Raw genomic sequence first — 20,919 nt, forward strand, 5'->3', positions numbered from 1 at the left:
ACACTTATCAGGTCTGGCAAACTATTAGTTTATTGTGTGGTTTAAAAAATAATTGGCTCAGTAGCATCCTCTACAAATATTTAACAAAATAGCCCTGTTTGTACATTTTACCAAGATTTAATAAAAGTTGAACGTATATGTATCCAAAGTATGTCTCTTGGAGCCATTTGCCAAAATTAACTTTTCTTTCAAATTAGGCCACATTTTGGGCCATTTATCGAGGTCACATCTTAAAGCATACCTTCTATTGATTTGATATGATTGTCTTGAAACTGTGGGTGTTTCATCTTAAGATGTTCAAGGTGGAAAATAAGCAAAGCTTTTTATTTTATCGAACGCTGTTGCCGTGACCATGTGCTATTTGTTAAGGGTAAAGTGACGCTGATTTTGATGGTCTAAAATGTTATGAAAACATATGAAAATGTTATGAAAACATATGAAACTGCAAACACATCACACCTGGCAAAAGATTTGATTAGCTTTACTGTGCAGTTTGACAAAAAAAAAAAAAAAACAAAGCAGCCCCCGGTTCTATTCACCATGCAGCTGTAAGACAAGTGGGACACATACAGTATGTAACAGCTCAAGACATACGAAAATGTCTATTTGAACATTTACTAACTAGGAAATGCCATTTCTGGAGAAATGGTGTGTGAAGGCTGGAGAGCTGAATGAAAACCTGTGGAATGATTTGGAATGATATTGCATAATGGTGAATGATATAGAATGATGTTGAATAATATTGAATAATATTGAATGATGTTGAATGATATTGAATGGAATGATATAAAATGACCTGGAATGAGCTGAACATGCTAAAGTTGGAATGGTTTGAATTCATCCAGAAATCTAGAAGCAGTCGAAGGAAGAAAAATACCACAAAAGTAAAAATGTATCAGTAAGAAACAAAGAAACAAGAAAACAAGGAAGAAATCAAGTGAGAAATGGAGGAAGTGGCGAGTAATCGGGTAAATGCTAATGCTAAGCTAGCGTTAGCATTAGCATGTGTTAGCATTAGCATGTGTTAGCATTAGCATGCTAAGCTAACGTTAGCAATAGCATGCTAACTTCGCATTAGCATTTGCATGCTAACACTAGCATTAGCATTAGCATGCTAGCTTTGCGTTAGCAATAGCATGCTAACTTTGTATTAGCATTAGCATGCTAACTCAGTGTTAGCATTAGTAAGCTAAGCTAGCGTTAGCATTAGCATGCTAACTTTGCATTAGCATGTAAGCTAGCATTTGCACTTCTGGGTCACTTCCTGTTAAAACCAGTCACTTCCTGTTGAAATTGGGTCACTTCCGATTGAAACAGGTCACTTCCTGTTGAAAATCACGTCACTTCCTGTTATTAGGTCACTTCCTGGTCACTTCCTGTTGGTTTTTTTGTTTGTTTTTTTGGGGTTTTTTTTTGTTTGTTTTTATTTCACACTTTCAAATACAAAACAATGAATACAAGGTTCAACAAAACAAAAACAAATTCACTTTCCAGGGGTCATACAAGAGTCGACAATAAAACATAAATGTTTTCATATCGCTCAGACTTATACAGTGAATGATACAATGAAGGGATTGTAAATATAACTCAAATTCTATCAGAAAAACAGCAAAGATGGGAGGCGATTTAAGAAGTCTTCGTTTGTGAATAAAGAATTTGGCAAAACATAAAATTAAATTATAGCACAGTTCTTTGTTTTTGTCTCCAAGAAAAGTTCCAAATGTTACAATGTCTCTTGTTATAAGTCGATCTCCAAAATGTCTACGAGTCCAGTCTTGCACACGGTCCCAAAATACTTGCGTTTTGGCACATTCAAAAAATATGTGGTCTATTGTCTCGACACCATTCTCACAGAAAGCACATGCATTATCATCTATTTTAAATCGTTCTTTGAGTAAATCTTTAGCAGGATAAACAGCATTCAAAATTTTAAAGTGTGTCTCTTTCACTTTTGGTGGAATTGGGAGTTTCAAATAAAATGATCTTCGCTTAGTAATGTCTGATTTATCATATTTATTTCCAATGTTATTATTGTTGCTTTTACTAGGGAAAGGAGTACTAGCTAGTAAGACACTGTCTTATGAACTTGTTTGTGCATTTTCTGTCAGTGAGAGAAATCCCTTGAATATTAATGGTACCCAATTGTGGGTTGACACATTGATGCTCAAGTAGGTTTTTTGTCAGAAAAACAATTTCCTTAGGCAGCGCTTTCACCACACGTTCAAATTCAATTCTAGGAGGATAAAAACTATATCTACCACAAAATTGCTCATAGCTCAGCATAGTACCATCAGTGTTCATCAAATGTACAATAGACCATATATTCTTATTCATCCAATCTTCATAAAACAGTGACTTGTGCTAAGTATATAGTACATAATATATACCTGTTGTTCCATATGATACTTGAGTGTGGTGAGTAATTGTGTACATACAAGAGTTTCCAATACAACAATACCTGTTTATGGAACTCTGATAATTTAAGTGGTAATTTATTTATTGTAAAATCACACAGAAGTAAAATTTTTAGCCCACCTATTTTGTTAAATATAAAGTTTGTGACACAGTAGCAAATACCGTTAGGGTTGTTAAGCCAGGATTTTAGCCAATTAATTTTGAGCGTTTCATTAAAACAATCAAAGTCTATAACCTTCAGGCCACCATCCTGTATTTCTTTAACCATTTGACCTTTTCTGAGATAGTGAGGCCTGTTCCTCCAAATAAAATTAAAATGTATGGTATTAATTGTCTTAATTACTTTGTTTGAAACAGCTGTGGTACAACTTGGATATATTAGTCTTGATAGACTTTCCATTTTTGTTAAGTAAATGCGCCCCAAAATGGAGATATCCCTCTGAAGCCAAATTTAATTGTGATTTGCACAATAATTTAATTTGGATTTGCACTTTTTAAGTTTGATTTCAAAGTTTACAGTAACATTGGAATGTTGATTTTTGGATATGTACGTACCCAAATATTTAATTTCAGACTTAATGGGAATATTGCAAATTTCTTTAAAATGAGTGTCGTGGATTGCAAGAAGTTCAGATTTCTTTAAATTTAAGGTCAACTCAGACGCATCAGAAAACAGTTTGATTTTATCAATAGCTTTTGGAATTTGACTGTCATCTTTTAAAAAAAGCGTAGTATCGTCCGCTAACTGAGTTACGATTATTTCTGTACCCAAAACGTTCAATTTCCTCAGGTCTTGACAATTTTTTTAGGTAAATTGCTAACATCTCACTAACTAATATGAAAAGACAAGGTGAAATTGGGCAGCCTTGGGGAATACCAACAGAGACATCAAATCTTGGAGTGGTTCCATTTGACAATAAGACAGAGCTAGTAATATTCTGATAAAGACCTCGAATCAAATTGGTAAATTTAACTCCAAATCCAAGGTACTCCAACGTTAAGAAAATAAACTGGTGTTCCACAGAATCAAAGGCTTTATAAAAATCTAAAAAAAAAAATATAAAACCATCATCCTGTATCAGCTCTCTGTATTCAATAATATCCATTATCAATCTAACATTGTTATGGATTGATCTCCCCTTTAAGAAACCAGATTCAGTTTCTGCCACAACATTTGTGATCCCAGATTGAAGACGTATTTTAAAAATATAAGTAAGAAGCTTATAATCTGTATTTCTAAGAGTAATTGGTCTTCTGTTTTCAATCATCCTTTTGTCTTTATCTGCTTTCGGGATGGAAATAATAACTCCTTGACACATTGTAGGAGGAAGCTTGCATGTTTCAAAAAAATCTGCAACAACCTCATACAACAATTCCTTTATGTCATCCCAAAAATGACGGTAGAAATTTCCTGTAAGTCCATCTGGACCAGGGGATTTGTTAAGAGATAATCGTTTAACCGCCTGGTCAAGTTCTGCCCTCGTTATATCATTATCACAAATTTGTTTAAAGTCCTCATCAATTTTCGGAATATGACATTTAATAGTATTCATAAAGGCATAGCACTTTTGCTCTGAAAATTTTGAAGAATATAAATTACTGTAAAATTTAAATATTTCAGCTGAAATCAATTTGTCATCTACAGATTCAATATTGTTTATCATCAAGGAATTGATAGCATTTCGCTGTTTTCTTTTTTCTAAATTACAAAAGTATGGAGTATTTTTTTCACCCTCCTCTATCCACTTCGCCCTTGATCTAATAAATGCCCCTTTAGCCTTTGAAACATACATTTCATCCAATTTTAGTTGTAGGGTTTGTATTTTTTGTTTTTCTTCTTCAGTTGGATTTAGTTTGTAGCAGTAAAAGTTTAGCTCACGGACAAGTTCTATTTCCTTATGCTGAAGTTCTCTTACAATGTTTTTGCTGAAGGAAATAGAAAATTGTCTCACTTTGAATTTGAAGAATTCCCATTTATTGATAGGGAAAATCAGTTCTTCCAAAACCATAACATCAGAGAGAATGGATCTTATACCGTCACAATAGGTACCATAATTTAAAAGGTTGGAGTTAAATTTCCAATATATATATATATATATATATATATTTTTTTTTTTGTGCATTAAAATTGGAGGGGAGTTGAAGGGTGAAGACGGTGTTTCCACCCTTCCCCACCCCACCAAGAAATGTGTTGTGTGCCCTATGTGTATATTTACAAAGTGTATAGTGCAAAACTAGTGAAGTGAGTAAGAGGAGCGACCATCGGGGCCTCCCCCAACCCGGCGGGTGTAGGTGGCACGCCCGTCCCCCAGCAACCCCCCCACCCCACCCATCTGGCACCGGACAGGGCCAGTGCAGCAGGGCTACCGGACAGCCCACCGGCCACCGGAGCCCGTCGGGGCGCCAGGAGTTCTACCGGAGCGGGGCAGGCCCCAAATCCCCGCCCGGAGCCCGACGCCCGGGCCGCGGCGGGAGCCCCAGGCCCAGGGAGAGGGATGGGACGGGGGGCAGACAAGGAAGGGGGGAGGGGGAAGCGGGGAGGAGACGACAAGAAGGCGAAAGGGCGGCTGTATGGGGGGGGGGGGGGCGACAAGGGAAAAGGGACCGGAAGGCAGAGGAGGACGGGGGGGGGAGGCGAGGAGGGAGAGGCGACGGGGGGGAGGAAGGGGGAGGGGAGAGGGAACCACGGGGCACACCAGAGGCCCACCCGCCCCGAACCGCGCCGCCGGGCACGGAGCAGCGGACTGCGCCGGGACGGCACCACCCCGGGCACCAGGGAAACACCCCAACACCGCACCCCACAGTGGGCCCAGGGAGCGGCCAAGACGCAACCGCCGCCGAGCAGACAACGGGGGGGGGGGGGGCAGAGCCACCCCCGCCTGACCACGGACACGGAGGACAGCGTCAAGAAAATTGACTAACTTGCATGCAGTAACACCAAGTGTTGATGCTTAGTGCCCACTAGAAATAAATCTTAAGGAGTTAGTAAGTATGGTGTCGTATAGTGTGGTGTACTCGAGCCCACTAGCAGCAACTAGGTTCCTGACTACATAAAAATAAAAACAATCAGTTACAAAATACCAAATACAGAAGCAGCGAAAACAGAAGTTGTAACGATGTGGTGGCTCTCGTTAACAGGCAGCATTAAATTGACAAATTAAGATTAAAATATTCTATGTACCTAGACCATATTTGTTTAAATCTTGATACTTGATTTTTATTTAAGGCAGAGATTTTTTCCATTGAGATATAATTTATTAGTAGGTTTAACCAGTGGTCGATATTTAGAGATTGTTTATTTTTCCAATTAACAAGGATTATTTTTTTAGCAATAGTAAGGGCTATACGTATAGATTGAGATTGTTTACATGGTAGCTCAATTATTGTTAAGTCACCTAGTAAACACAATCTTGGAGATAAAGGAAGCCTACAGTTTAATATATCAGCGAGCTTTTCCAAGATTTTAGTCCAGAAATACAGCACTGGAGTACATGACAATATAGCATGAAGATAAGTATCGGCAGTATTTTGTGAGCACTGGAGACAAATGTCGGAGTCAGAGAGTCCCATTTTTTTCATCATATATTGTGTAATATATGTTCTATGAAGTATCTATATTGGATACGTTGCAAATTTGTAATTTTTGTCATTTTAAATACATTTTCATAAATTTGGGTCCAAAAGTCTGGTTCCGGAACTATAGACAAGTCTTTTTCCCATTTTAAAGTCAGTAAATACGTTTTGTGTATAAAAATAACATCTATTTTTGATATTTTTTTTGTTGTTATTGGAGAAAGCTTTATAATATCTTTAGCTAAGACAGGCAGTTGGAGCGTATCCTGAAGTGTTGGGATTTGTTTCTTAACCATATTTTTAACTTGCAGATAATGTAAGAAATTTACATTTTTTATTTCATATTTTTGGACCAAACTTGTATACGATATAAACTTATTATCTGAGAAAAGATGATAAAGGTGTGTAATTCCTTTCTGCTCCCATAAGCTTAAATGGAACAACTGATTATTAAGTTGAAAGTCGGGGTTATGCCAAATGGGAGAGAGTCCACAGGGCGCCAATTGGGAGTTAGTCATTTCTAATGCCTTCCACCAGGCAGTCAGGGTGGCGGCTATCATTGGGTTTTTAAAACAATTATGTCGTTGTATCGATTTTGTAATAAAGAGTAAATCTAAGAGTCTAAGATTATTGCAATCCTTCTGCTACAATTCCATCCAACAGTTAGTATCTCTGTTGGGTTGTGTCCATAGCACAAGATATTGTAGTTGATTAGCTATATAGTCGTACATAAAGTTTGGTGCCTCTAAACCACCTTCTTTATATTTACTTTCCTGAAGAGTAGATAGACTAATTTTAGTTTTTTTTTTTATTCCAATAGAATTTTATGATAGCAAAGTCCAGCGATTGGAACCAGTTAGACGTAGGTTTAAATGGAATCATTGAAAATAAATAATTTATCTTTGGTAAAACTTTCATTTTTATAGTATCTCTTAAAGAGAGAGGAAGATTATTCCAGCGCTCCAGGTCACTACGGATGCTATCCAATCATGGTAAAAAATTTAAAGAAGTTAATTCAGTTAACTTAGGTGAAATTTTAACACCTAAGTATTTTAAATTACTTGTGGGAAAGGAGTAGTGTGGATCCAGACTTGTAGGGTTCCATGAATTTTCTGTAACAGGTAATAATGTTGATTTTGTGCAGTTAATAGAGTAATCTGATAAGTGAGAGAATTTAGTTAAGTTAAATGCTTCCCCTAACGAGATAGCAGGTTCTTCTAAATAGAGTAATATATCATCGGCATATAGATTAATTTTATGTTCTATTGTCCCGGAGTGGATTCCTTGGATCCGTCTAACCTGACGTATAGCTAATGCAAGCGGCTCATAAATATAGCAAATAATAAAGGAGACATTGGGCACCCTTGTCTTGTACCTCTTTGTAGAGTAAAACTCTGTGATGTAATCCCATTAGTAGTAACTGTAGCTTTAGGAGAATCATATAATATTGAGACCCATTGAATGAATGACTCCCCGAAGCCGAATTGATTTAAGACAGCAAAGAGGAAGGACCAGTTAACTTTATCGAAGGCTTTTTTTTTTTTTTTTTTTTCGGACAAGTTCTATTTCCTTATGCTGAAGTTCTCTTACAATGTTTTTGCTGAAGGAAATAGAAAATTGTCTCACTTTGAATTTGAAGAATTCCCATTTACTGATAGGGAAAATCAGTTCTTCCAAAACCATAACATCAGAGAGAATGGATCTTATACCGTCACAATAGGTACCATAATTTAAAAGGTTGGAGTTAAATTTCCAATATTTTGATGTCGTCTGTTTTTTGTTTGGAGGTTTTAAATTCAAGGAAATAAGCCTATGATCAGTAAGAGGTGCAGCAGAAATATCAGAACTCACTTCAGAAGATAAATCAGTTGCTACAAGCCAATAGTCAATTCTAGATTTATTGTTTGCATTAAACCACGTAATTTTCTTGATGTCTGGATTGGCATAACACCACACATCCACTAAATTTTGTTCATTGCAAAATGTATTGAAAATTGAATTCGGATGACTTGCTGTATATTTGGATGGCCATCTGTCAAGGAAATCATCTTGAACAATGTTCATGTCACCTCCTACTATAACATTGTTGGTTGAATATGTTAGCCTGAGATGGTCAAGGTGAAGGTTAATTTCTTCTAGCAATAACTTATTCTGGTTGGTAGTGTTGTATCCATAAATGTTTGTCAAAATTAACTTAATATTGTCAATATCAATAATAAGTGTCATCCAATGGCCATGTTCATGTTTGTAATGGGAAATTACTTGACCTTTAAAGTTATTAAGTAAAACAGCGACCCCCGCAGACCTCGAGGTACCATGACAAAAATAGGCTCTGTCGCCCCATTGCTTTGACCAAAATAAAATGTCCTCTGGCGTTGAGTGAGTTTCCTGTAAAAGTGTCAAATTTGCCTTTTTCCCTTTACAAAATAAGAAAAAACTTTTCCTTTTCGTAATATCCCTTAAACCCCTTGCATTAATGGATAATAAAGATAAATTGCTTTTCAACAGGAACATAAAACAAATAACAAACAAAAGGAATAACCACCTATAAGAAACAAATTAAAGGTGCGTTACCTTAAAGAGAGAAGAATAAAGAAAACAGTAAAACCTTGATTGAAAAAAAAAAATGAGATCCTATAACTCACATTTAGGAATTCTATATAACCATTTCAAACAGTAACTAAGGATACACTCACTGTCCATTAATGTAGCCGTAGCCCCCTCTGTAGACCGCCTTTTCTCCAGCTTCCCGTGCACGTTGAATCTTCGGCCACACAGCAAGACACGCTTCTCTTTCATCCTTGGTAAGATCATCGGCAAACTTGATCCCGAAGTCTCGACAGATGGGGTGATTCTTGGTGGCCCGCCATAATTCCTCCTTGTAGATTCTTCGTGAAAACTGCAGAATAACTTGTCTTCGACGGCCGTCACGGGTTAATCTAAGACGATGCACAGTGTCCAAAATCAAATCCATCTTCTCCTTCCAGTGGGGCAAAATCTTGATGATGTCGGCAACCTTCTTCTTGATGTCTTCATCCTTGTCTTCTTTCAGCCCGTTGAGGCGTAAATTCCCTCTTCTTTTGTATTCTTCCAAATCAGATGCCGTTTTTTCCACACGGCCGAGCTTCTCCGTAAGCTCGTTCTGAGACTCCTTAAGTTGTTTTATCTCCTCTTCCATCTCCTTGTTCTTCTCTTTGAGGACTTTTATTTCACCACTGTTGAACTCGACTGCTTTACCAAGGTCCGCTATGCCTTGAGTGTTTTGCTTCAAATCGTTCCTGAGCTCCTCAAAGGCCTTCCTCATATTTTCCACCGCCTCCAGTATGATGTTCGTCTCGGCACTTGGTGAGGGCTCTTCTTGACCTCTTTGTTTCTTCAAAGGCACAGAAACTTTAGCAGGGGACGTTAAAGCATTCTTGGTCCCTCTTGAGTTGGTCTCCATGCTTTCTTGCATGGCGGAATCGTGAAACAGCGTTGCTTTAACAACTTTGCCACCATTAGCTTTACTGTTAGCCATCCTCTCTCAGTGTTTTACCTTGCCGGGCAACGTCCTTAGCCGTAAGGTTGTCTGGTTAGGTTGTTCTTGGCTCTAGGCGCCGAGTTTATACCAGTTTGTGAGTTATGTATTTCAAAAACAGTAGTTTTTTCAGGGTCTACTGCTCCGCATCTTCACGGCATGACCGCCCGCTCCGCCATCTTGCCTACTCTCCTCCTGTTGGTTTTAGGTCACTTTCTGTTGAAATCAGGTCACTTCCTGTTGAAATCGGGTCACTTCCTGTTGATATTAGGTCACCTCCTGTTGAAATCGGGTCACTTCCTGTTGAGTTTAGGTCACTTCCTGTTGAAATTAAGTCATTTCCTGTTGAAATTGCATCACTTCCTGTTGATATCTGTTGATTTTAGGTCACTTCTTGTTGAAATCTGGTCACTTCCTGTTAAAATCGGGTCACTTCCTGTTTATATTAGGTCACTTACGGGTCACTTCCTGTGGAAATTGGGTCACTTCCTGTTAAAATCAGGTGACTTCCAAGTCACTTCCTGTTGATATCAGGTCACTTCCTGTTCAGGTCGGGGCATGTCCTGGCAAGAATCCCAGGCGTACCTAATCAATTGGCCAAGATGGCCGCCGCCCAGGGTGGGCGACAGGGCGAAAATCCTAGGTGTACCTAATAGGGGTGTGAATTGCCTAGTACCTGAGGATTCAATCCATATCACGATTCATAAGTCCCGATTCGATTTGATACCGATTAATCCTGATATGAATTTACAAGTCGATTGTTGTGATTTTTTTTACTCAAATTTAGAATTGTATGAAAATGTATTATTAATCTGAAACTTCAGTCATAACTGTGAGCCGCTGTATTTAACAAACAGGTTGTAACCTTTTTCATGTTGGAACAGCATTGAAATAAAATATTAAGGCTGAATGTAACATTAATATAACATTCCTCCATGCTTAAGGTATGAAAGTTGAATATATTTCCATCAAAAAAAGGATGTTAAAAAATCGATTCGGCTGGCTATTGAATCGATTCGAGAATTGCGTGCTGTAGTTTCGCGATATATTGCCGAATCGATATTTTTTTAACACCCCTAGTACCTAATCAAGTGGCCAAGATGGCCGCCGCCTTGGGGGACCAGGTTGGCGAGAATCCTGGGCATATCATTTGTTCAAAATGGCCTACGTGCATGGTAAGTTGGAAAATGGCCGCCGTGCGTGGTAATTTAGGTGGTAAGATGGAAGAGCTCATGGCCTGAATTGGTGGAATATCTTGGAGTTGGAATGAAGTGAATCGGATGAAAAATGTGGAAGTAAATGGAAAATTGTCAAATGTGGGAAATAATCGGGTGCGAAATCGAGAATTGTGGGTAAGGCGTGAATTTTGGACCTGAAAAGCTGTAAGAGCTCATGGCGTGAGTTGGTGGAATATATTGAAGTTGGAATGAAGTGAATCGGATGAATAATGTGGAAGTAAATGGAAAATGTAGAATGTGGGGAATAATCGGGTACGAAATCGGGAATTGTGGGTAACGTGTGAATTTTGAACCTGAAAAGCTGGAATAGCTCATGGCATGAATTGCTGGAATATATTGAAGCTGGAATGATGTGAATCGGATGTGTAATGTGCAAGTAAATGGAAAATGTAGAATGTGGGAAATAATCGGGTATGAAATCCGGAATTATGGGTAAGGTGTGATTTTTTTTAACATGAAAAGCTGGAATAGCTCATGGCATGAATTGCTGGAATATATTGAAGCTGGAATGATGTGAATCGTGTGAAAAATGTCGAATTAAATGTGAAATGTAGAATCTCACATTAAGAATAATGGGGAAAAATGGGGTACGAAATCGGGAATTCTGGGCAAGGCATGAAAAAAATACAAGCGCACGTCACATGAATATTTGGAATAGTTTGAAATTGGAATGGAGTGAATCGGGTGAAAAATGTGGAAGTATTCGCGGGACAAAAAAGTGGGCGGAATAATAATAAGCTGAATTCGAAATGCCATTTCTGGGGAAATGGCGTGTGAAGGCTGGAGAGCTGAATGAATACCTGTGGAATGATTTGGAATAATGTTGAATGTTGTTGAATGATGTTGAATGATGTTGAATGATATTGAATGGTGTTGAATGATATTGAATGATAATGAATGAGCTTAAAATGCTGAAGTTGGAATGGTTTGAATTCATCCAGAAATCTAGAAGCAGTTGAAGGAAGACAAATAGCACAAAAGTAAAAATAAATCCGCAAGAAACAAGAAAACAAGGAAGAAATCTAGTAAGAAATGGAGGAAGTAGCAAGTAATCGGGTAAGCAATGGAGTAAAGTGAGAAGAATTAAGTAATGACTGAAGTAAGGAGGGTAGAATCGAGTAGCAATGGTGTAAGGAGTGGCAAACTTAATAAGCAATGGAGTAATAGTCACTGCTGAAATCAGGTTTTCATTAGTATACTAAGCTAGCATTAGCATGCTAAGCTAATATTAGCAATAGCATGCTAATGTAGCATTAGCATTCTAATCCAGCATTAGCATGTTAACTCTTTGGCCGCCATAAACGTCATATGACGTTTAGTATAAACCTAGGGTATGCCGCCAAAAACGTTATTTGACGTTAACGAGGAAAGCTTTGGGCAGCTGTGCTCCAAGTATCAAGCCGATCGGGTCACTATAATGAGTATTCCTGGCCACTAGATGGCTGTGATGAGTCTTTTGGACAAGATCGGGAAGGAGACAACAGTAGAAGGAGAGAGGCTGCGCTAGAATGTTGAGGGGGAGAGAATGGCTAACTTGGCTAAGGGAGTCAAAAGGGCTACAGATGGCAATCAGCTCACGCTTGATCCTTATTTTCAAAGCTCAAAAGCATCGACCAGTGCTAAAGAGCACAGTGATGACGAGGTTAAGTCATAGTTGAAGCGGTGACGCGGCCGTTTCGACCACGTCCTAAGGCCCCACCGACTAGCGATGCTAATAACGTCCTAAAGGCCCCACCGGATATCGATGCTCACACCGGAGAAAAGTTGTGCACAACGGAGCACGTCTGCACAGATGAAGTTTCATCGGACGATGACGACTACTATGGGTCCGATGCAAGACAGTCTTGGACACTCTTTCGTCCTCCAAAGAACGTGAAGGTAAGCGCTAACATGCTAAGAGATTGCTAGTAAGATTACTTTCCTAACTTTTCGGGCGATCTGCTAGCAGTGTGTGTAAATGTGCTGATATACACTAGAACATCTATTACCTATACAAACGTGAATGTATATTTTATAGATCGTGCTCACAGCAACGGCCGACCGCTGGTTCTACGACAAAGAAAGGTTAAAAAAAATAAAAATAAAAAATAAAAATAAAAAGTTTTCAATACACCGCAACAATAAAAGAAAAGTCTTTTGATAGTATTATAATTGTATATATGTTTCTTTCAGCTCCTATTCATAGGGCCCAAAGTGACCCTTCTCACAGTGAGCAGAACAAAGGTAAAAAGAAAAGATTCTCCACAGCACTAATAAAATATTTGATGGTAAACGTCTTCTATAATTTACAGAATGTGCATCAACCAATACATCCAAGGAAAAAAAAAAAGATAAACATATGCACACACATTGCATCACACTGCTCTAAAATAATATATGATATAGAAATGTATATTTGCAGATCCTAAAGATTCTGGCTGGCAGCCAACCTTCTTCCCCTTTGCTGCAAAACCAGGACCACGGGATGCTGCAGCAGAGCTGAATTCCCACCTGCCAGCTGACATCCTGGAGCTCTTCATCACGGATGAACTTCTCCAGCACATCGTTCATCATACCAACCTCTCCGCAAATCGGTCCATGCAGAAGCAGACCGACAAAAACTGGTGCAAATCCTGCTGCATCCCCCTCGCACGCACGGGATTGCTCCACAATATACCACACAAAAAGAAAAATTGTGTAGTTGAAACATCAACACAGTTGTAAATAGTAACACGTACACACACACCACACATCCGCAGTTGCACACGTGTAAATAGTTTGTAAAGAGTTTGCCTAATTGTTTGTTCGGATTGCTACTGTTGAATGTAAATAAACTGTTATTTTGCAATCAAAAAACACTTTTTTTTATTGTTGGGGTAGTGTTTTATGGAAGTTTAGGTGTTTGTAGAATCACTCATGCAAAAAAAAAGGTGCCAAATTCACTAGAGTGCATGAAATAACATCGTTTCACAAAAAGCTTGATTTCTCCGTATTTTGGAAGAAAATAAGGGATTTGGGTGAAACTTAGCTGTTTTCTATTGTTGATTGATTGTTGGTCGGTGCCTGTCGCGGCGGCAATCCTCGAAACCGCTGGTAGACACCAGCGGTAAGGGATGCCGTCAAGCTGAAGAAGGAGTCCTATCGGGCCTTTTTGGCCTGTCGGACTCCGGAGCCAGCTGACAGGTACCGGATGGCCAAGCGGAACGCGGCTTCGGCGGTTGCTGAGGCAAAAACTCGGACATGGGAGGAGTTCGGTGAGGCCATGGAAAACGTCTTCCGGACGGCTTCGAGGAAATTCTGGTCCACCATCAGGCGTCTCAGGAGAGGAAAGCAGTGCACCATTAATACTGTGTATAGTGGCGATGGGGTGCTGCTGACCTCGACTCGGGACGTCGTGAAGCGGTGGGGGGAATACTTCGAAGACCTCCTCAATTCCACCAACACGTCTCCTTTTGAGGAAGCAGAGTTTGGGGACTCTGGGGTGGGCTCTCCTATCTCTGGGGTCGAAGTCACTGAGGTGGTTGGAAAGCTCCTCGGTGGCAGGGCCCCGGGGGTGGATGAGATCCGCCCGGAGTTCCTAAAGACTCTGGATGTTGTGGGGCTGTCGTGGTTGACACGCCTCTACAACATCACGTGGACATCGGGGACAGTGCCTCTGGATTGGCAGACCGGGGTGGTGGTCCCCCTTTTTAAGAAGGGGGACCGGAGGGTGTGTTCCAACTACAGAGGGATCACACTCCTCAGCCTCCCTGGTAAGGTCTATTCAGGGGTGCTGGAGAGGAGGGTCCGTCGGGAGGTCGAATCTCGGATTCAGGAGGAGCAGTGTGGTTTTCGTCCTGGCCGTGGAACAGTGGACCAGCTCTACACCCTCCGCAGGATCCTCGAGGGTGCGTGGGAGTTCGCCCAACCAGTCCACATGTGTTTTGTGGATTTGGAGAAGGCGTTCGACCGTGTCCCTCGGGGAGTTCTGTGGGGGGTGCTTCGGGAGTACGGGGTGCCGGGCCCCTTGATACGGGCTGTTCGGTCCCTGTACGACCGTTGCCAGAGTTTGGTCCGCATTGCCGGTGAGGGTTGGACTCCGCCAAGGTTGCCCTTTTTCACCGATTCTGTTCATAACTTTTATGGGAAGTCTGGGTTTCCCTCCTGAAGCTGCTGCCCCGGCGACCCGACCCGGGATAAGCGGAAGAAGATGGATGGATATTGTTGATTACTGAAAATCTGAATAAGGTAGAAACAAACTTTTTTTTTTTTTAGATGAAAGATGAGACTTCAATCTTTCATTTGGTAGTATCCACGTTTCCGTAGTCCTAACACATTTTCTGTGGAGCTTGAAAGATCGGTAAAATTCTGTAAATCAGCTGGCACTACGGGGTTACCTTTTCCGAAAATGGCTGGCAGTCAAAGAGTTAACTTAGTTTTAGCATGCTCAGCTAGCATTAGCATGCTAACCTAGCATTAGCATGCTCGATTAGCATTAGCATGCTAACCTACATTAGCATGCTCACTTCCTGCTGATTTCAGGTCACTTCCTGTTGAAATCAGGTCACTTCCTGTTGAAATCAGGCCACTTCCTGTTGAAATCAGGTAACTTCCTGTTGATATTACGTCACCTATTGAAATCGGGTCAATTCCTGTTCAAATCGGGTCACTTCCTGTTGATTTTAAGTCACTTCCTTTTTTAAGTAGGTCACTTCCTGTTGATATGAGGTCACTTCCTATTGAAATCTGGTCACTTCCTATTGATTTAAGGTCACTTCCGGGTCACTTCCTGTTGAAATTAAGTCACTTCCTGTTGATATGAGGTCACTTCCTGTTCAGGTCGGGGCATATCCTGGCAAGAATCCCAGGCATACCTAATCAATTGGCCAAAATGGCCGCCGCCTTGGGGGGCCAGGCTGGCGAGAAACCTGGGCATATTATTTGTCTAAAATGGCAACCGTGCATGGTAAGTTGGAAAATGGCTGCCGTGCGTGGTAAGTTAGGTGGTAAGATGGAAGAGCTCATGGCAAGAGCTCATAGCTCATGGCTAACCCTCATGGCATGAATTGGTGGAATATATTGAAGTTGGAATGAAGTGAATTGGATGAAAAATGTGGAAGTAAATGTGAAATGTAGAATCGCCCATGTAGAATGTGGGAAATAATTGGGCACAAAATGGGGAATTGTGGGTAAGGTGTGAATTTTGGAACTGAAAAGCTGGAAGACCTTATGGCGTGAAGTGCTGGAATATACTGAAGTTGGAATGAAGTCAATCGGATGAATAATGTGGAAGTAAATGGAAAATGTAGAATGTGGGAAATAATCGGGTGCAAAATCGATAATTGTGGGTGACGCGTGAATTTTGGCACTGAAAAGCTGGAAGAGGTCATGGCGTGAAATGGTGGAATAGATTGAAGTTGTCATGAAGTGAATCGGATGAATAATGTGGAAGTAAATGGAAAATGTAGAATGTGGGAAATAATCGGGTGCGAAATCGAGAATTGTGGGTAAGGCGTGAATTTTGGAACTGAAAAACTGGAAGAGCATGAATGAGAGAGAATGAAGTGAATCGGGTGAAAAATGCGGAAGTTGAAACTGTACAAAAAAGTGCGAGGAATAAAATATAAGAATAAGAACTAGAAATGCCATTTCTGGGGAAATGGCGTGTGAAGGCTGGAGAGCTGAATGAATACCTGTGGAATGATGTTGAATGATATTGAATGACATTGAATGGGCTTAACATGCTGAAGTTGGAATGGTTTGAATTCATCCAGAAATCTAGAAGCAGTTGAAGGAAGACAAATTAGTAGAAAAGTTAAAATAAATCCGCAAGAAACAAGAAAACAAGGAAGAGATCAAGTAAGAAATGGAGGAAGTAGCAAGTAATCAGGTAAGCAATGGAGTAAAGAGAAGAATTCAGCAATAAAGTAAGGGGGTAGAATCTAGTAGCAATGGTGTAAGGAGTGGCAAACTTAATAAGCAATGGAGTAATAGTCACTCTGTTGAAATCAGGTTTGCATTAGTATACTAAGCTAGCATTAACATGCTAAGCTAATATTAGCAATAGCATGCTAATGTAGCATTAGTATTCTAATCTAGCATTAGCATTAGCATACAAACTTACCATTAGCATGCTCAACTAGCATTAGCATGCTCAGCTAGCATTAGCGTGCTCAGCTAGCATTAGCATGCTAACTTATCATTAGAATGTTAACTTAGCATTAGCATGTTAAGATAAGATTAGCATTAGTATACTAAGCTAACAGCATTGGCATGCTAACTTAGCATTAGCATGTTAATTCAACATTAACATTGGCATGCTAAGCTAACAATAGCATTAGCATGCTAAACTAACACTACCATTAGCATGCAAACTTAGCATTAGCATGCTAAGTTAACATTAGCATGCTAAGCTAACATTAACATTAGCATGCTAACTTAGCATTAGCATGTTAACTTAGCATAAACATGCTAACTTAGCATAAACATGCTAACTTAGCATTAGCATGCTAACCAAGCATTAGCATGCTAACCTAGTATTAACATGCTAACTTAGCAAAAGCATTAGCATGCTAACCAAGCATTAGGATGCTAACTTAGTATTAGCATGCTAACTTAGCATTAGCATGCTAACCAAGCATTAGCATGCTAAGCTAGCATTAACACGCTAACTTAGCACTAGCATGCTCACTTCCTGTTGATTTCAGGTCACTTCCTGTTGAAATCGGGTCACTTCCTGTTGATATAGGGTCACTTCCTGTTGAAATTGGGTCACTTCCTGTTGATTTCAGGTCACTTCCTGTTGAAATCAGGTCACTTCCTGTTGATATTAGGTCACTTCCTGTTGAAATTGGGTCACTTCCTGTTGATTTGAGGTCACTTCCTGTTGATATGAGGTCACTTCCTGTTGAAATCGGGTCACTTCCTGTTGAAATTAGGTCACTTCCTGTTGATATGAGGTCACTTCCTGTTGATATGAGGTCACTTCCTGTTGAAATCGGGTCACTTCCTGTTGATATTAGGTCACTTCCTATTGAAATCAGGTCACTTCCTATTGATTTTAGGTCACTTCCTGTTGATATGAGGTCACTTCCTATTAAAAATCAGGTCAGTTCCTGTTGAAATCGGCTCACTTCCTGTTGATTTTAGGTCACTTCCTGTTGAAATCAGTTCACTTCCTGTTAACTCTTTGACCGCCATAAACGTTTAAAGACGTTCAGTATAATCCTAGGATTGGCCGCCATAGACGTTAATTGACGTCTACTGTGTTTTTTTATGGAAACGGGTGGAGGAAAGTCTTGGGCAGCTGTGCTCCAAGTATCAAGCCGATCGGGTTACTATAATGAGTATTCCTGGCCACTAGATGGCTATGATGAGTCTTTTGGACAAGATCGGGTAGGAGACAACAGTAGAAGAAGAGAGGCGGAGCTAGTGTGTTGAGGGGGAGAGAATGGCTAACTTGGCTAAGGGAGTCAAAAATGCTACAGATGGCAATCAGCTCACGCTTGATCCTTATTTTCAAAGCTCAAAAGCATCGACCAGTGCTCAAGAGCACAGTGATGACGGAGTTAAGTCATAGTTGAAGCGGTGACGCGGCCGTTTCGACCACGTCCTAAGGCCCCACCGGCTAGCGATGCTAATAACGTCCTAAGGCCCCACCGGCTAGCGATGCTAACACCGGAGAAAAGTGGTGCACAACCGAGCACGTCTGCACAGATGACGTTTCATCGGACGATGACGACTACTATGGGTCCGATGCAAGACAGTCTTGGACAGTCTTTCGTCCTCCAAAGAACGTGAAGGTAAGCGCTAACATGCTAAGAGATTGCTAGTAAGATTACTTTCCTAACTTTTCGGTCGATCTGCTAGCAGCGTGTGTAAATGTGCTGATATACACTAAAACATCTCTTACCTATACAAACGTGAATGTATATTTTATAGATCGTGCTCACAGCAACGTCCGACCGCTGGTTCTACGACAAAGAAAAAAACCAAAACGTTTTCAAAACACCGCAACAATAAAAGGAAAGTCTTTCGATAGTATTGTAATTGTATATATTTCTTTCAGCTCCTACTCAAAGTGACAAACAAAGGTACAAAAAGGTAAAAAAAGATTCTCCACAGCACTAATAAAATATTTGATGGTAAACGTCTTCTATAATTTACAGAATGTGCATCAACCAATACATCCAAGAAAAAAAGGTAAACATGCACACACACACATTGCATCACAGTGCTCTAAAATAATATATGATATTGAAATGTATATTTGCAGATCCCAAAGATTCTGGCTGGCTTGAAGTTGATGAATTCGGCTGGCAGCCAACCATCTTCCCCTTTGCTGCAAAACCAGGACCAAGGGATGCTGCAGCAGAGCTGAATTCCCACCTGCCAGCTGACATCCTGGAGCTCTTCATCACGGATGAACTTCTCCAGCACATCGTTCATCATACCAACCTCTACGCAAATCAGTCCATGCAGAAGCAGACTGACAAAAACTGTTGCGCACGTGTAAATAGTTTGCAAAGAGTTTTCCAAATTGTTTGTTCGGATTGCTACTGTTGCATGTAAATAAACTGTTATTTTGCAATCAAAAAACATTTATTGTTGGGGTAGTGTTTTATAGAAGTTTAGGTGTTTGTAGAATCACTCATGCAAAAAAAAAAAAGTGCCAAATTCACTAGAGTGCATGAAATAACATCGTTTCACAAAAAGCTTGATTTCTCCGTATTTTGGAAGAAAATAGAGGATTTGGGTGAAACGAAGGTGTTTTCTATTGTTGATTACTGAAGATCCGAATAAGGTAGAAACAAACTTTTTTTTTAGATGAAAGATGAGACTTCAACCTTTCATTTGGTAGTTTCCGCGTTTCCATAGTCCTAACACAACATTTTCTGTGGAGCTTGAAAGATCGGTAAAATTCTGTAAATCAGCTGGCAGTATAGGGGTTACCTTTTCCGAAAATGGCTGGCAGTCAAAGAGTTAAGGTTGGGGCATATCCTGGCAAGAATCCCAGGTATACCTAATCAATTGGCCAAAATGGTCGCCGCCTTGGGGGGTCAGGTTGGCGAGAAACCTGGGCATATCATTTGTCTAAAATGGCCGCCGTGGATGGTAAGTTGGAAAATGGCTGCAGTGCGTGGTAAGTTAGGTGGTAAGATGGGAGAGCATGAATTGGTGGAATATATTGAAGTTGGAATGAAGTGAATCAGATGAAAAATGTGAAGTAAATGTGAATTGTAGAATCGCCCATGTAGAATGTGGGAAATAATCGGGTACAAAATCCGGAATTGTGGGTAAGATGTGAATTTTGGAACTGAAAAGCTGGAAGAGCTCATCGCATGAAATGCTGGAATATACTGAAGTTGGAATGAAGTCAATCGGATGAATAATGTGGAAGTAAATTGAAAATGTAGAATGTGGGAATAATCGGGTACAAAATCGGGAATTGTGGGTAAGGTGTGAATTTTGGAACTGAAAAGCTGGAAGACCTCATGTCGTGAAGTGCTGGAATATACTGAAGTTGGAATGAAGTCAATCGGATGAATAATGTGGAAGTAAATGGAAAATGTAGAATGTGGGAAATAATCGGGTGCAAAATCGATAATTGTGGGTGACGCGTGAATTTTGGCACTGAAAAGCTGGAAGAGGTCATGGCGTGAAATGGTGGAATAGATTGAAGTTGTCATGAAGTGAATCGGATGAATAATGTGGAAGTAAATGGAAAATGTAGAATGTGGGAAATAATCGGGTGCGAAATCGAGAATTGTGGGTAAGGCGTGAATTTTGGAACTGAAAAACTGGAAGAGCTATGACATGAATTGGTGGAATATATTGAAATTGGAATGAAGTCAATCGGATGAATGCTATGAATTTTGGAACTGAAAAGCTGGAAGAGCTCATCGCATGAAATGCTGGAATATACTGAAGTTGGAATGAAGTCAATCGGATGAATAATGTGGAAGTAAATGGAAAATGTAGAATGTGGCGTGCTAGGCCAGCTTGATCGCAAGCTGCTGTGGCTATCGCGAGACCGGTAGCGAGACTGGGAAAATCTAACATGGCGGCGCCCTGCTGCTAAAATAGAATTAGCTTTATATTTCTAATTAAACCCGAATTTAACGACTAGATAAATTCGATTTTTTTCTTTTCTAAGAAAGATCTGAAATATTATCCAGTGTGGACGACCTCGAACGCTTTATTGACGATTATTTTTAT

At 40.0% G+C, this 20,919-nt stretch overlaps 1 protein-coding gene and 2 long non-coding RNA genes across 11 annotated transcripts in view; all 3 read left to right on the plus strand.

Annotated features, from left to right (window-relative positions):
* Positions 1-20,919, plus strand: part of zswim8 (zinc finger, SWIM-type containing 8) — a 1,066,004-nt gene that overhangs the window by 140,796 nt on the left and 904,289 nt on the right. The window lies entirely within an intron of this gene.
* Positions 12,253-13,511, plus strand: LOC144000794 (uncharacterized). Its single transcript, XR_013278283.1, has 4 exons — positions 12,253-12,621; positions 12,761-12,807; positions 12,916-12,966; positions 13,145-13,511. It is a non-coding gene; the product is annotated as an uncharacterized LOC144000794 (long non-coding RNA).
* On the plus strand, positions 17,446-19,301 carry LOC144001241 (uncharacterized). Its single transcript, XR_013278416.1, has 4 exons — positions 17,446-18,503; positions 18,643-18,804; positions 18,870-18,903; positions 18,977-19,301. It is a non-coding gene; the product is annotated as an uncharacterized LOC144001241 (long non-coding RNA).

The sequence above is a fragment of the Festucalex cinctus genome, chromosome 14 (assembly GCF_051991245.1).
Source record: "Festucalex cinctus isolate MCC-2025b chromosome 14, RoL_Fcin_1.0, whole genome shotgun sequence".
NCBI classification, from domain to species: Eukaryota; Metazoa; Chordata; class Actinopteri; order Syngnathiformes; family Syngnathidae; genus Festucalex; species Festucalex cinctus.